Here is a 16,240-nt window from a genome sequence, read left to right as displayed (position 1 = left end):
AAAACTAATTAAAATGTTCAAAATATCATTGGTGTAGAATATGACCCAACAGCCTGAGGAATGAAAGTTGGGTTTGTTTCTATTCAATCATTTTACACAGATAACGTAGCAGTCACTGTTCACAGAAAAGGAAATTATTCCTTTGGAGAAAAAAATTAAGCCATGAAAGAGTAGCCTCTTTGTTCTTTCAAGCACGGGCACAATTGGAGTTGGTTCTAACTCTGCCACTCCTAAATTCTAACTCTGCCACTTCTAAATTCTAGAATCTAACTCTGTAATGGCCTTTCCATTTCAGAAAACACCTCATTTAACGCAGTTAGTGGTTTCTCACTGTCACACTCAAAACAGACCAGGCTAGGTTGTGTCAAAAAGCCTTGTCAAGTGACATTATTAGTTAACTAGAATGCTTACAAAAACCAGGTACATGTGGATATACTCAATGAACACATACACTGAGTTACTAGTTGTACTTATAGTATATATTTTATATCTAAGTGAAGAACTCCTACCTGTTAAGATGTATTAATTACAGAGTGAAGAGATTCAGCATTTAAAAGACACATGATAGATCGTACCAATGTCGTATTTTAATAGAATTATACTCAACACAGGTTTTTCTTAGAAAAGTTTTGGAAATGTAATCCTGCCATGTAGCTTTAAAAAAACCCAAAACCCTGCCATTCTGTTTATAGATGTGAAATAATATCCTATCTGGAGGAATTTTTTTTTTAATTAAAGACTGCCTTCTGACAAGTTACAGTAAATCCAACTGCCATGAAAGAGTAACAGTAACAGCTGAGGGTATATGCCTTTACTGTGGCTAAGCTGATATAAAATTTCCTCAATTATTTTATATTTGGCAACTGAATTTAGGGGGAAAAAAATAAAGGGAACTGTAGCCTTATGAAACAGCCAAAACAAAGTGCAAAAGGAGCCCTGAAATGCAGGAAAAAGAAAACTAGGTATAAATAGAAAGCATACATCCTGTTTCTGGCTGTAGAGTTTTGTCTCCAACTATCAATCAACTTTTCACCACTTCCTGCAATAGCAGGCCTACTATAAATCTTGTAGTAACTGACTAGGTTTCATTTCCTCCGCCAAACCCTGCTAACCTGCCAGGCATGACATACTGACACTAGAGCCAGCAACTGATAACGTAGGACACGACTCCAGTGAGGCCACTCCAGACACATTTCATACTGGATGATGATGGAATACGCTGACTTGGCCTTCTAATTTCAAAGTGCAGACACACAAACACACACTCGGGTTCTTTCTGGGAACAAACGGTATATCAACTTTCTTTTTAAAAGGCAATGATGATAATGACATATAATCATAATTCTTCTCTACTGAAAAGAACCAGTTCCAAACTTCAAACTCCTCTGCCCAAAATACATTTATGCAACCTGATCTAAATAAAAGGTAATGCATTAGCTTTAGGTAGAAGTTGCTGGTGAAACTCTACTCTGAAAAGTGCCATGAAAGACAAACAGCACCTGATGCACAGATGAATACAGCCTGTCCTTACTCTCTAAGAGTAAAAAACGTTTCCATCTCAGTCATTAACAGAAACAACTGATCTCTTTGAACAAGAAATTACCGATTCTGTATGTCATCTGACATACAGAAAATACTGCAAGATAAGAGTCATTCATGGAAGCAACCTAAGTGTCCATCGACAGATGAAAGGATAAAGAAGATGTGGCACATATATACAAGGGACTATTACTCAGCCATAAAAAGAAACAAAATTGAGTTATTTGTAGTGAGGTGGATGGACCTAGAGTCTGTCATAAAGAGTGAGGTAAGTCAGAAAGAAAATACCGTATGCTAACACATATATACGGAATCTAAAAAAAAAAAAAAAAATGGTTCTGAACCTACGGGCAGGACAGGAATAAAGACGCAGACGTAGAGAATGGACTTGAGGACACGGGGAAGGGGAAGGGGAAGGGGAAGCTGGGACGAAGTGTGAGAGTAGCATGGACATATAGGACATATATACACCACCAAATGTAAAACAGACAGCTAGTGGGAAGCAGCTGCATAGCACAGGGAGATCAGCTCGGTGCTTTGTGACCACCTAGAGGGGTGGGATAGGGAGGGTAGGAGGGAGACGCAAGAGGGAGGGGATATGGGGATATATGTATATGTATAACTGATTCACTTTGTTATAAAACAGAAACTAACACACCATTGTAAAGCAATTATACTCCAATAAAAATGTTAAAAAAAAGAGTCATTTATGCCATATTGAGTTTGGGCCAATGAAATAATTTTTCATCCTATTTTCGACTTGACTTAATACCATTCTTTGGGGCTGGATTATGAAAAACAATACCTAGTCCATTAGACCATTAGAATAATTTTCCAAAAACTCCCTGTATTAGTTTCCAGTGACTGTCATAACAAACTACCACAAACTGGGTGGCTTCAAACAGCAGAAATTTATCCTCTTACAGCTCTAGAGGCTAGAAGTCCAAAATCAAGGTATCAGGAGGGCTGCTTCCTTCTGAGGGCTCAGAGGGGAGAATCTCTTCCATGCCTATCTCTTAGCATCAGGTGTTGCCAGGAATCCGTGGCTTATAGACACATCACTCTTAAACTCTGCTTCTGTCACCACCTGCCATTCTCTCTGTGTGGCTGTCTGTCTTCCCTCTGGATGTGTCTCTGTGTCTCTTCTCCTCATAAGAATACCAGTCATATTGGATTAAGGGTCCATCCTACACCAATATGACCCCATCTTAACAATAATTTATATCTACGACAACCCTACTTCCAGATGAAGTCACATTCTAGGGTTCTGAGAAGGATATGAATTGGGGGGGCACTATCCAAGCCAGGACAGCCTGTCTTCTAGCCCCCCCAATTCATGGCTGTCCCACATGCAATATACATTCACCCGTCTCAACATCCCCAAGGTCTCAATCCATTCCAACATCAATTCTAGGTCCAAAATCTCATCTAAACCTCATCTCAATCAGGTTTAGGTGAGTCTCTGGGTATGTTCCATCCTGGGGTAAATTCCTCTCTGTCCACAGACCTGTGAAACTAAAAAACAAGTTATCTGTTGCAAAATATAATGGTTGGACAGGTGTAGAAAAGACATCCTCATTGCAGAAGGGAGAAAATGGAAAGGATAAAGGAGTTACCACTGCAAAGCAAGTTCACAACGCACAGGTCAAATTCCCTTAGTTTTTTTTTTAAAACATCTTTTTTGGAGTATAATTACTTTACATTGTTGTGTTAGCTGCCGCTGTACAACAAAGTGAATCAACTATACATATACACATATCCCCATATCCCCTCCCTCATGCGTCTCCCTCCCCCCCTCCCTATCCCACCCCTCTAGGTGGTCCCAAAGCACCGAGCTGATCTCCCTGTGCTATGCGGCTGCCTCCCACTAGCTGTCTGTTTTACATTTGGTGGTGTATATATGTCCTATACGTCCATGCCACTCTCTCACTTCGTCCCAGCTTCCCCTTCCCCTTCCCCATGTCCTCAAGTCCATTTGCTACGCACAAGAGCAGACTTCTAACCCCGATCCAGGCGCCTGTCAAGACCAGCTGGTCAGCAGCTCAGCACACACACCACACCCTGCTGGGTACAACCACCTCTCGCATGTAGGCAATGGACGTAAAAGTCTGCTCAGGCTTGGACTTTCAAGAACTGCCTTAGGAAGCCTTGGATTTGAAAGCCACACTGGACAACAGTGCTGACAAGCGTTCATCTACAGAAAATCAAAATCAGGGAAGGCCAATTTTCTTAATGGTTGCTTATGTTCTCTCAAAAACTACTTTAGTTCAACTACAGTGAAAAGCATTTGTCTATCGGAACATCCTTAAGTGACAGTCCCTAGCCTATCCAAGGAGAATTTTCAAATAGTCTTAATAAAGGTAACTGATATCAATGACGTATATTTCGTTCCTCTCCTTAATAAAGCCCTGCTACTTAAAGTGGAGTCCCTGGACAGCAGCAGCAGTATCATCTCAGAACTTGTGAGAACTGCAAAACCCCAGGGCCTATCCCAGACCCCTGAATCAGAATCTGCAATTTTAACAAGCTCCCAGGGGACCTGTATGCTCAGTGACGTCTGAGAAGCACTGCTTCAGACAGACGTGACCGTGTCGGAGTGATGATTATGACCACCTTACGCTTTACAGCTCTCAGCATCGCTGACTCAATCTGACCAAACAGCTGGCAGGATGGGACTGGCACGAGGCTCTCCCCCGCTCCTGGGTCAGCTCTGAAGCTTCAGCCTGCAGCCACTCAGCCACCTGGGCTCCAGGTCAAGGTGCGAGGAGCCCTTCTCTAATGGCCCTTTGGCTCAAGAGTTCTCTCCGTGGCCATTCTTCTAGGCCCGCTTGATCCTGAGGCTCGTTCTCAGAAACATCTCATCTCCCAGCACCGATTCTACAAAGCTGGGATCAGCTGCTTTCTTGCCCAAAATCTTCAACCTCTGCAGAGATCTCTCCCAAGGCCAGGCTCCAGAAGCCTGCTCCTCCCCCACTCCCTCTCCAGCCCGGTTAGACCCCACCCAGGCCTGCCCTAGCCCCGCCCTGCCCTCCTCCGATTGCTTCCTTACCTCCAGTATGGGCCTCTCCCACAAGTAACCTCTACCTCCAGGTCTCACTGAAACAACGCGGCAGACGCATTTCTCATTCATTCATTCATTCATTCAATATCTACTGAAAGTACTATGTGCCTAAGCACTGAGCAAAACAGACAAGGACCCCCATGCTCATGGAGCTTATACTCTTGTCTAGGAAAAGATAGACAACGAACAGAAACTAAGTAAATACAGAGTGTGCTAGATGGCATAACTGCTATGGAAAAAACACAGCTGAAAAGTGGCCCAGGAGTGCTAAGGACAGAGGGGATTCAATTTTTTACGTGTTTAGAGAAGACCTCACTGAAAGGTGACATAAGGGACCAAATACATTGAATAGCCTAAAGTGTGAGACCTGGCTTTATTCTTGCTTTTTACTTAGTCCATTTCTTCCTGGCTTGAACCTCCAGCCCACTGAACTTGGTACAATACTCACATCCAACCCCTGCTCCCAGCCTAAAAGCCATGTGGATGTCAATTCCCACGTAGCTGTCTCTAATCTCCAGATCATGTATCCATGCCTAGAAAACTGCTTCTCCTACCTTCCACTCACCTGAGCCTGATACCCAATCTGTGCTGTCCCACGTTCAAGGAAAATGACAACGGGCTATCTTATTTCTAAAAAGGAAGACCCAGAGGTTTAGTAAAAGAGGAGAAAAATTCTGGCCAAGCCAGAATTTTATAGTATTTCATACTATAAATATAAGCTAGATAAAATTACTTACGGGCTCAAGAATGTATCTTTCTACGGCTAACTTTTCTCTGCTAAGAAACTGTGAAAGATGCCATAGGAAGGCCTCATGCTCAGCCACCAGGGAAACAAGGGCAGAGATTACAGCAGATCCACGCCCCTGGTACGGGTGGAGGATGGGGCATTAACGGCACAATTAATTCTCCTTTAAGGACTGAGGAAGCCACTCTGTTGAAGTCTACACAAACGCGGGCTGGAGGGAACCTGATAGATAACTGAGCCCAGGGTCGTCTGGCAGAGCTTTGCGTGAAGATGGAAATGCTTTAGATCTGTGGTATCTAACGTGGTAGCCACGAGACACACGTGGCAACTGAGCACTTGAAACGTCCAGCGTGACTGAGGAGCTGAATCCTAAATCTTATTTTATTTTAATTAATCTACACTAAAATAGCCTCACGTGGCTATGCATACAAAATTCGACTAACAAGATCGAATCGAAAGCCCTAATTTCCTGTGACAAAGACGAGGTCTAGACAAAGCTAAGAGTACAGGGCTACCACAGCCTGGAGCACTAATATTCCGCACAGGCACCAGACTGGAGGGTTCTGAACTGCTTTCGTATGCGTGAGCCCGTGTGATCCTTTCCTCAGTCACATGGGCTAAGCAGGTATGAATGACTCTCTACACTTCACCAGTGCTCACAGGCCAACATGGGCCTGATGCCAGAGGGTAAATCCGGGGGATGGCCAGGGCTTCTAACACGCAACCTGCTGTGTGCTAGGTCCCACCGAAGCAGTGACACCATCTGGGTACTCAGATGGTGTACTCAGCTGGGTAGGGCTTATTACCTACGTGAAACAAGAGGCTGGAAGACCACACTAGCCAGGACAATCACTGAAGAACCTTTCCTGTGTTGGGGGATCCAACCCTTGGCAAAACATTTACGCAAATTAAGCCTGAAGGACCTTTCCTATGTTGGGGGATCCAACCCTTGGCAAAACATTTACGCAAATTAAGCCTGAAGAACCTTTCCTATGTTGGGGGATCCAACCCTTGGCAAAACATTTACGCAAATTAAGCCTTCTAGGATACTTGTATCAGGATGGGAACTAAAATTTATTCTCTATTTTAAGGTAGTGACCATGACTCTCAAAAATTAGTTTGTTGGACATCGCTTAAGAATTCTATGTTCACTTTAGCATCAAGACATACAGGCGAAAACTCTGCTATAATGAGAACTGAAGAGTTGCCAAGATGTCCAATCAGACCCAAATTACTATCTACGAAAATTACTGATTACTAAAAATAAGAATGAAAAAGTGGCTCCAAAATACCGTGTGACTAAATACAGGAATACACGGCACAACCGAAACCCCCAGTTAGAGGGCTGTGAGTACCAAACCTGCTGGCTGAACAGCATTTCGTGTTCCTACGAGAACTGGATGCAAAAGCCTAATTATGGTTAGATTCAAACGATGTGATCAAAAAACTTCCCACGTGGGGCGAGAGACGTAAGGGCTTTTCTCCTTTCGTTCCTCGTGGGGGCATCGGGTAAGCTTTTTCTTGCAGCCACCTCACTCCAAAGGGATGAATCCAGCCCCACCAGGAACACTTGACAAAAAAGCAGGGACGGCTGTCGGCGGGGAGCGCGGGGCTGGGCTTTGATCGCAGCTGCGGCTCCCACCTGTTGAAAAAGGCAGCCATGGCGATGCGGCACTTCCTCCCCTTGCTCACAAACACAAGAAATCGGCAGAGATAAGCTGCCATGGAAAACATTACACAAATCGCTGACCCTGCTGCAGGCGGAGAAGAGCTGCCTCTGCTCGGCTTTGATTTTCTGGAGCCAAGCCCGGGGGGGAGAGGCGGGTGGACTTTATTCTTTTCCGGGGCTCCCATGGCAAGGTGAGTGCAGACGGAACCCAGAGGCACACCACGTGCAGAAGAAAGGGAAAGAAAGAAAGAAACAGAACAAGAACCCGGGCTAAACTGAGCTGTGGCAGAGAGCTGCCATCCACAGCCAGGAGGAACGATCACATCCCTAGTGAAAAGCAACTAGGGTTTTACAGGATTTGTGAAATCGCACAGAGCAGGGAACTCTGGCTGTGCTCTCGGTCGTGCTGCTGTTCCTGCTGAATGAAGCCAGTAAGTATGTGCCTTAGGTCTTCCTGATGCATTTTCCACTCCTATTGTTTAGTGTGTGTCCGAAGAAGAGAACAAGAGCGTACCTCCCCGGGTCCGGGAATGGGGCTGGAAACAGAGCAAAGCACAACCAGCAGTTTTCTCCTTGACACACACGCAGACCAGTCTCGACTTCATAAGTGGCCTATTTGCTGCTTAAGGGTCATCCACAGTTTGCCTTTTTAAAAACAGGGCTTAAAATGAGCCACCCGGTTGACTGCTGTGCACCTCATCCGTCTGTGTTCAGCTTCAGAAACCGAGCCCACTGTAACGTGGTCACTGCTGCCACCCGTGTGCCACATTGATTGAGGGCCCGAGATCTGCAGGGCGTTTCTCTAGCCCGAGCAGCACAGCAGTGCCCAAGCAAAGTCTGGATCCTGCTCTCATGGAGCCTGCAGTTTGAAAGGAAGAAAGGACAGGGTCCTCTGAGCCAGTCTCAGAGCCCGTATCCAAGAGGCCAAGGTCACAAACTCTGTTGCCCTCACCAGTCAGGCAGATGGAGTCACATGGAAGGGGCGGGGGTCTGTGCAGAATGGGGCACCCTTGTCCCGTACAGGGGAGACAGCTGGCCTCAGCTCTGGCCAGTTGTCACCAAGCGGGGACGTGGGCTCAGCAACTGCCAGAACTTCTCCGTTAGTTCCAGAGCAGCTGTAAATCCAGACTTTGACATAAAATCTTCCAATTTTTAAGTGCTGACAACCAATTCGAAGTTTTAGAAAACTCACCGAGAACCAATAGTGACCCAAGGGCCACCAGCTTGCAACTCGTACATGCTGCAGACATAACTGCATCTCCCCAATGCTCTAACATATTCTATATACCCCAGCACATTCCCGCTCCACCAGCGCGACCAGTTCACCACTGCTCTCACTCCCAGCACAACTGTTTTAACTTCGCGGATTTGCCTCAAGTTGTGTCCCTGCCTTGCACACCTCCCTCCTTTCTCTCTGTGCCTGGTCAGACCCCACCCATCTTTAGTTCCCAGGTCAAGCCCCGTACTCCACTCAGCCCTGTAGACCACGCCAAGTTCCCTCTTCTCTTAATCAATACCTTTTATTTTATTTTATTAATTTATTTTTGGCTGCATTGGATCTTAGTTGCGGCACACGGGCTCTCTAGTTGTGGTGTGCAGGCTTAGTTGCCCTGTGGCATGTGGAATCTTAGTTCCCTGACTAGGGATCAAACCCACGTCCCCTGCACTGGAAGGCGGATTCTCAAACACTGGACCACCAGGGAAGTCCTTGAATCAATCTTTCTTACGGCTGTATCACCCGCTGTATCACTGGCAATGAGGCGGATTCTCTCCGTAATCCACTAATTCTGCCATTTACATATGTTTTCTCCCCAGCAAGACTAAATGCTCATTAATAGAAACCACACTGGATCTTCGTCAACAGAGACAGAGCATGCAGTGTTAACAGAGAGGGTGGGTTAATGTTCTGGAAGATGACAGGGTAATGACTGACCACAGCAAGGTGGTTAGGAGCTCAGGTTCTGACAAGCAGGCCTGGGTTTCTTCATCTCTTTGAGCCTCCGTTTCCATACCTGTAACCTGGGGCCATAATAAAATGGGGACATAACCCAAATCATATAAAACCTATGAGATTAAGAGACATGATGAATATAAAGTACTCAACACAATGCCTGGCATGCAGTAAGCTACTATTATTATCATGGACCGATTGCCTGATTCAGCCAATGGCATTGTTAAGCAAGCAATGCATCAATGGAGGAACTGTGTTGTTTGCAAGCCATTAATTGACTACTTAGTCTGTGCTAATGTGCTCTAGGCATACTGCGTGTGTCAGCTCATCTAATTTGCCTAATTCTACCAATTTTGTGGATAGCTGAGGCACAGAAAGTTTAAATGACCTGTCCAAGGCCATACAGATCTGAAGCCAGCCAAGTGGCCCACTGGCTCCCATAACCTTAACCATGATACTCGATGGCCTCTCTACATTTCTAATGGCAAGGGACAAGTTTTCGACCTCAACCTTTTCAAGTCAAAAACAGGATTTGGCTTTGTGGACCATGGCTTAAGATGACAGACTGATCAGGGCTTCATTTGGACCAGACTATATCTCAGAAGTCCCAAGAAGAAGGAGTTTGCTTTTCTGTCAATTTGGCCAAGGGCTGTCTGTTCAATAAAATGAGAATGATGAAGAAAAGAGAAAAAGGCCCAGGAAGTACCATAAAATTACAGCTATCATTATGGAAGGCAAAAACTGTGACACAGATTAATACTAACAGAAAAGGCATTTTGCTGATCACAGAAAAAACTGGAGAGGGGATAAGAACAATGTTTCTAGCCTCCAACATCCACACAGAAGACAGGAAAGAGGCAAATGCATCTTGCTTATCTTTCAGACGGTGAAGAAGGAAAGTGATGAACCTGCAGACCGTGAACTCAAGACCCATGAACTGTGCGCATTCAGAGATGAAGTGGTGTCCCCAGGAGCTGGCATGGGTTCACAAAAATGGATGCCATCCCTTGGACTGGCCTCAGCCTGTGAGCCCTGGGCAAAGATTGTGCCTGGGTTTTAGGAAGGCATATGACAGTCTCCTGTGGCTTCCTTATGGGTGAAATACAGAACATGGGGTGTATGGTTATAAAGCTGACTGGATTCACATTTGACCTTACAGGTAAGATTAATTTCAACCTGAAGGAAGGGACCTAGTGGAAGAGTAAAAAGTTTTGACACCAGACTTCTTCATTCAACGTGTATTCACTGTCTTAGGTGAAAACATAGAACATTCATTCTAATTCCTTAAGGGCATAAGCCTTACTAATTCCTCTTCAGTTCCCGGGTCCCTCATCTTGTGCTTCGCATACAGAAGAAGCTCCAAAAATGATTACTTATTGGATTTCAGGAGTCAAGTTTACAAAGAGTGTTACAAAAGTAAAAAGATCAGGAAGAGATCAGGAAATAGCTGGGATGACAGATTCTAGTTTCAAAAAAGTTAAAGCAGGTGCATGGGACAAAACCAAATTCAACAGGGTAAAAACCAGGGAACAGATACAAAGTTCTCAATAGCTGATACATGAGAAATTATAACTGTAAATAATTAAATAACATCTGAGACAAATTATAATTAATTCAACAACATCTGAGACAAAAATCTTAAGGGTTTTGGTTAATGGCAAACTAGGAATAAGGAGTGTGCTGAGGTTTCCAACTACAAGTAGATGAGCTCCCAGACCACATTAATACGGAAATGGTGATAAAAAATGAGAGTGACAGCTCCTTTCTACTTTCTGGCCAAACCTGGAGGATACTTTAAAAGGGTACTGACCCCAAAATGGAGAGGGGAGGCACTGAAAAAGTACAATTTGCCTTTTAAAAAGAGATCAGGAAGGGGGACGTCCCTGGTGGTCCAGTGGGTAAGACTCTGCACTCCCAATGCAGGGGGCCCGGGTTCAATCCCTGGTCGGGGAACTAGATCTCGCATGTATGCCGCGACTAAGAGTTCGCATGCCGCAATTAAGAGTTTGCATGCCGCAACTAAGACCCAGTGAAGCCAAAATAAATAAATAATCAATAACTAAGTAAATATTAAACAAAGAGAGAGAGAGAGACCAGGAAGGGCAAAGAAGTAGAAATTTTGGACCTGTAAGAATCATTTAAAGGCAGAAGAGGCTGATCGAGAAGACTCAGAAGGAACGCGATAGCAATCCCCTAGACAGATAAAAACAGGTATTTGAAAAGAGAAAGGAATTATTCCATGTGGGTCCAGAATTAAAACTAATGAAAAAAAAGTAGACTTCAGTCCAATTCAAAGGAGAACTTTCAAACAATCTAAGGTGCTTCAGAGTAGAACCAGTCCCCTCCTCCATCAGTCAGTCTCCAGACATGCCAAGTGCCTCATGCCAAGAACTAGAAATCACGTAGTGTCGACAGTGCACAGGGAACTGCCCCACAAAGTAAAGGCTGGCAAAGGAGGGGATTTTGCCAGACATCTCAACTCTATGACTGACTGGATTACAATGATCATCACCAAGACAAGTGATGCCAGCATTAGCTTCAAGCCTTACAATGGAGAGATGACTTTGTTGGTGTCATTAGAGAAAGCTTCAGGCAAAATGTAACATTTCTGGTAGAGAAAATGGAATGTACAAAGGCAACGAAGGGCTGAAGCTCTTGGCAAATTTGGGAAATGCTGAGTGTATCTGGAAGGAGAGAGGGAGGGTGCCCAATCAGCAGGAGTGAGGGAAGAAGTAGAAAAGATGAGGAAGAGGACCCAAAGGGTCTTGAACCCAGCTCAGGCATCACTTAGGCTCTTAACCTTGGCAGGAGGAATTGTGGAGAACTGCTGAGCAGGACAGCCATGAGCAAAATGGCATTTCAGGATGACAGGATTGGCATTGTTGTTGGAAGAAAACAAGACAGGGAGTGAGACTCTGGGGGCAAGAAAAACATAGGGGACACTCTGGCAGGAAATGAGAAAATACAGGCCTGAATTAAAGGAAAGGCAGTGACACCAAAAAGAGGAATTTAAGTGAAAGAAGTTATATAGGACAAATTAAAAAGACCTGCTGGATTGATCCAGTCTGGAGTGGGGCGTCAGAGACAGACACACTTGAATCAGGGAACCCAGACAGGACAACGTACCTAACAGTAAGACCAGAAACCCCCCAAACATCTAAACTGGTTCCTAAATTACTGATCCATCACAGCTTTATATCAAATGCTCAGTATACAAAAAAATATAAGATTTTGTAGTTATCTTTGAATCTGAAACCAGTCATCGAAAGTTTATTGAAACAATGTTCACAAAAATTAACTCCTCCAAGGACAGAAAGAAAATATGCCAGGCAAATATTAACCAAAAGAAAGCTAGGATCTCCATACTGGTATCAGACAAAATAGATTGTAAGGCAAAAAAGCATTATCAGTGATAAAAGAAGACCACTACTTAATAAACACTGCAGTTCTCCAGGGAGCTATAACTGGGAGACAAAATATCAGTTATTGTAAACTACTAGCACCAAATAACATGCCTCAAATCATAAAGTAAAAACTGACCACAGGTCGACAGGAAGAAATTGACAAGTTCACTAATACAGTAAGAGACTTTCACACACCTTTCAATCCAAAAATTGATAGATTAAACAGACAAAATAAATCATTAAGGATATGAAAACGTAAACAGCCCAACTGACAAGTTTCAACAATAGACAGACATACAAATTAGCAGCTAACAATCAGAGCATAAACCTTACTTTCAAGCTTCAAAATTTAAGAAAATGATCATGCTAGGCATAAAATTAACCTCAACAAATTAAATTCTCTGACAGAAATGCAATGAAGTTAGAAATCAGTAATAAAGACATTACATAAAAACCCCATACACTTGGAGAAACACACTTCTAAACATTTCATGAGTAAAATCAGAAAATTTTAGAATAGAATAATAATGAAAATTCAGTATATTTCACAACCTTGAAGATGCATACAAAGCAGGTATTTGGAGAAAGTTTATAGACTTAAATGAAGAAAGGTCCAGAGTTAACCAGTTAAGCATCTATATAAGAAGTCAGAAAAAACTGCATAACAAATTTCCCAAAACAGAACGAATAAAATGACATAGATAAAAGCAAAAAGTAATGAAATAGAAGACAAAGAGAGAGGATCAAGAGAGTAAAATATTGGTTCTTTGATAAACGAATCAAATACACTTTCTTGCAAGATTGATCAAAAAAGAAGAAACAAAAACAAGAAAGCACAAATACACAGGAATGTAAAGTAAGAAAACTATAGATGCTGTAGAGAAGAAAACAGATAAGAGGAAATAAGAACAACTTTATGTTAGAAAGTTTCAAAAATTTAGACGAAAGGGACAAACTTCTAAAAAAATATAATCTATTAAAACTGACTCAAGGAGAAACAGAGAACTAGAATACTTGTATAGCAATTGGAAAATCTGAATGAATAGTTAAAAATTTCAAAAAGAAAAAAGTCAAGATGGCTTTTGGGGTGAACTTAACTGAAAATTCATGGATGAGATTGTTTCAGTCTTACATAAGCTATTTCAGAGAACAGAAAAGGCAACAACCCCCAATACACTTTATCAGGCTGGCATAACCTTGATAATAAATGTAGATAAAGATAGTACGAGAATGGAAAATCATAGGCCAAACTCCTTCCCTTCCCTTCCCTCTCCCTTCCCTCCCTGTCTTTCTCTCTTGGTCTTCTGTTTCCCTCTCTTGCACATGCAACTCACACACACACACACACACACACACACACACACACACACACACACACACACACACACACACACACACACACACACACACACACACACACACACACACACACACACACAGTTAGCAAACCAAATTCAGCATCATTATTTAAATAATGCATCATAATCAAGATAGGTTTATCCCACGAGTGCAAGGGCTAATTTAAGTTAGAAATTTTATAAATGCCATTCATTATGCTAAAAAGTTAAAGGAGAAAACACTTAGGGTTTTCTCAAAAGATGAGGAAAATATGCAATAAAATTTGATGACCATTTGGGATCAAAACTCTTGGCAAACTACGAATAACGTGAACCTTTCTTAACTTGATACAGGCTATCTACAAAAACCTGCAGCAAACATCACATTTAATGGCGAATTGTTGAAAGCATTTTCTAAAAAATAAAGAGTAAGATAGGGAAGTACGTTACCACCATATCTATTCAGTATTTTACTAGAGGATCTAGTCAGTACAATATGATGAAGAAGAATAATAAAAAAGAAATGAAAGATATGAAGATTGGAAAAGAAGAAACCTAACTTTTATTATTTGCACTGCTATTATTGCCTATATTGAAAACTGGGGAGAATCTGTACATAAGTTAATAATAGAGTTTAGCAAGGTAGCTGTATACAGAAATCAATATAAAAAAGTGAATTACATTTCTATATACTTTAAACAAGGAGTTTGAAAATAAAAAACTGTTTAAATACCATTTACAATAGCAACTCAAAAAATAAAGCAATAAATCTAGCAAAGACGTATAAAGTTTTTATGGAGCATATTATAAAATTTTATTAAAAGACATTAAAGAAAACTTAGAGAGTCACACCATGTTATCGCAAAGAGACTAAATGTTTTAGTCTCCCCCAAAACTGATTAATAGATTCAAAGCAATTCCAATTAAAGCGTTATTCATGGAACTTGACAAGCTGATTCTAAGATACAAAGCTGCGGTAATTAAGAAAGTATGGTATTGGCACATGATAGACAAGTAAATCGGTGAAACTGAAGAGACAACCTAGAAACAGATCCATGTGTATATGTAAACGATGTATGACAGAGTGAGCACTGCAGGATGCATGGGGAAAGGATGGACTATTTAATAAATGAAGCCGGGATAAGGTTATCCATATGGGGAAAAAATGAAAATGGATCCCCTATCTCATAAAATACACAGAAATTAGTTCCAGGTGGACTAAAGACTTAGATGCTAAACCCAAAAGAATAAAAATTTTAGAAGATACTATATGAGAATATCTTTATGACAAGCAAATCAAAAAACTTTCTTAAACAAGAAACAAAAAGCATACCCATAAAGGAACATATCGATAAATTCTACAACATTAAAATTAAAAACTTCTGTTTATATAGACACTACAAGGAGACTGGAAGATAAACTACAAACTGGGGAAAAATGTTTGCAACATATTTAATCAATAAAGGACTAGTATCTAGAATACCAGGGAAACCTAAAAATCAAAAAGAAAAAGATAGCCCTAATAAAAAGTAGGCAACACAACAGACAGACATTCACAGAAGAAGGGACATGAATGGCTCACAAATACATGAAAGGATGCTTAGCTTCATTAGTTACCAAGAACATGAAAATGAAAATGACAAAAGAAACTCTTTCACACCCATGGAGAATGCAAAATTTTTAAATCTGAACAATACAAGTGTTGGCGTGAAGGTTGAGCCAGTGAAATTCTCATTGCTGGGAGTATAAGTTGAAATAAATTGGTACAGCCACTTTGGAAAACCCTTTGGCATTATCCAGTAAAGTCTAACTGGCCTCCAACCACCCCCTAAATCCCAGCAATTCCATTCCTGGGTATAGGGCTTACTCAAAAAGTTGCACAAGTGTACCATGAAGCGTGAACAAAGATGTTCAGAACAGGATTTTCCTAATAACCCAAAATGGGAACCATTTATCAACAATCCAATCTACATTACAATACATGAACAAACTGCAGTCGATTCAGATAGCAGGAAAATAAATAAACTACACCTCTGTGCATCATCATGGTTAAATCCCCCCAAAAAGAAAAAGCATTACGTGAAAAATGCAAGTAACAGAAGAACACATACAGTATGATTCCATTTACATACAGTTCAGAAGCAAGTAAAACTAAAACTAAAACTAAACTTGGGATAAATACACAGATGGCAAAACCATAAGGAAAAGCAAGGTAATGATTAGTACAAAATTCAGGATGGTGGTTACCAGAGGGAGGAGGGAAATATGACTGGGACTGGTCTCATGGGGTACCTCTAGGAAACTGGTAATGCTCTATTTCTTAAGATTGCTGGTAAGTACATGCATGTTCACTTTTTTATTATTCTTTAAACTGTACACATATTTTATATTATCTTAATATTTTATATTTCATAAGAAAATATTTTAAGAAAATAACCAAACTCTATACACATACAAAAAAGGCAAATAAGAGGTAACGATAATTGAACCCAATAGTTCCATTTAAAAGAAAAAAGGGACTTCCCTGGTGGCGC

General features: G+C 41.8%; 1 protein-coding gene across 1 annotated transcript in view; it reads right to left on the bottom strand.

Annotated features, from left to right (window-relative positions):
* Positions 1–16,240, bottom strand: part of SHQ1 (SHQ1, H/ACA ribonucleoprotein assembly factor) — an 88,548-nt gene that overhangs the window by 4,930 nt on the left and 67,378 nt on the right.

The sequence above is a fragment of the Lagenorhynchus albirostris genome, chromosome 10 (genome assembly GCF_949774975.1).
Source record: "Lagenorhynchus albirostris chromosome 10, mLagAlb1.1, whole genome shotgun sequence".
Lineage (NCBI taxonomy): Eukaryota > Metazoa > Chordata > Mammalia > Artiodactyla > Delphinidae > Lagenorhynchus > Lagenorhynchus albirostris.
This window is presented reverse-complemented; position numbering and strand designations above follow the sequence as displayed.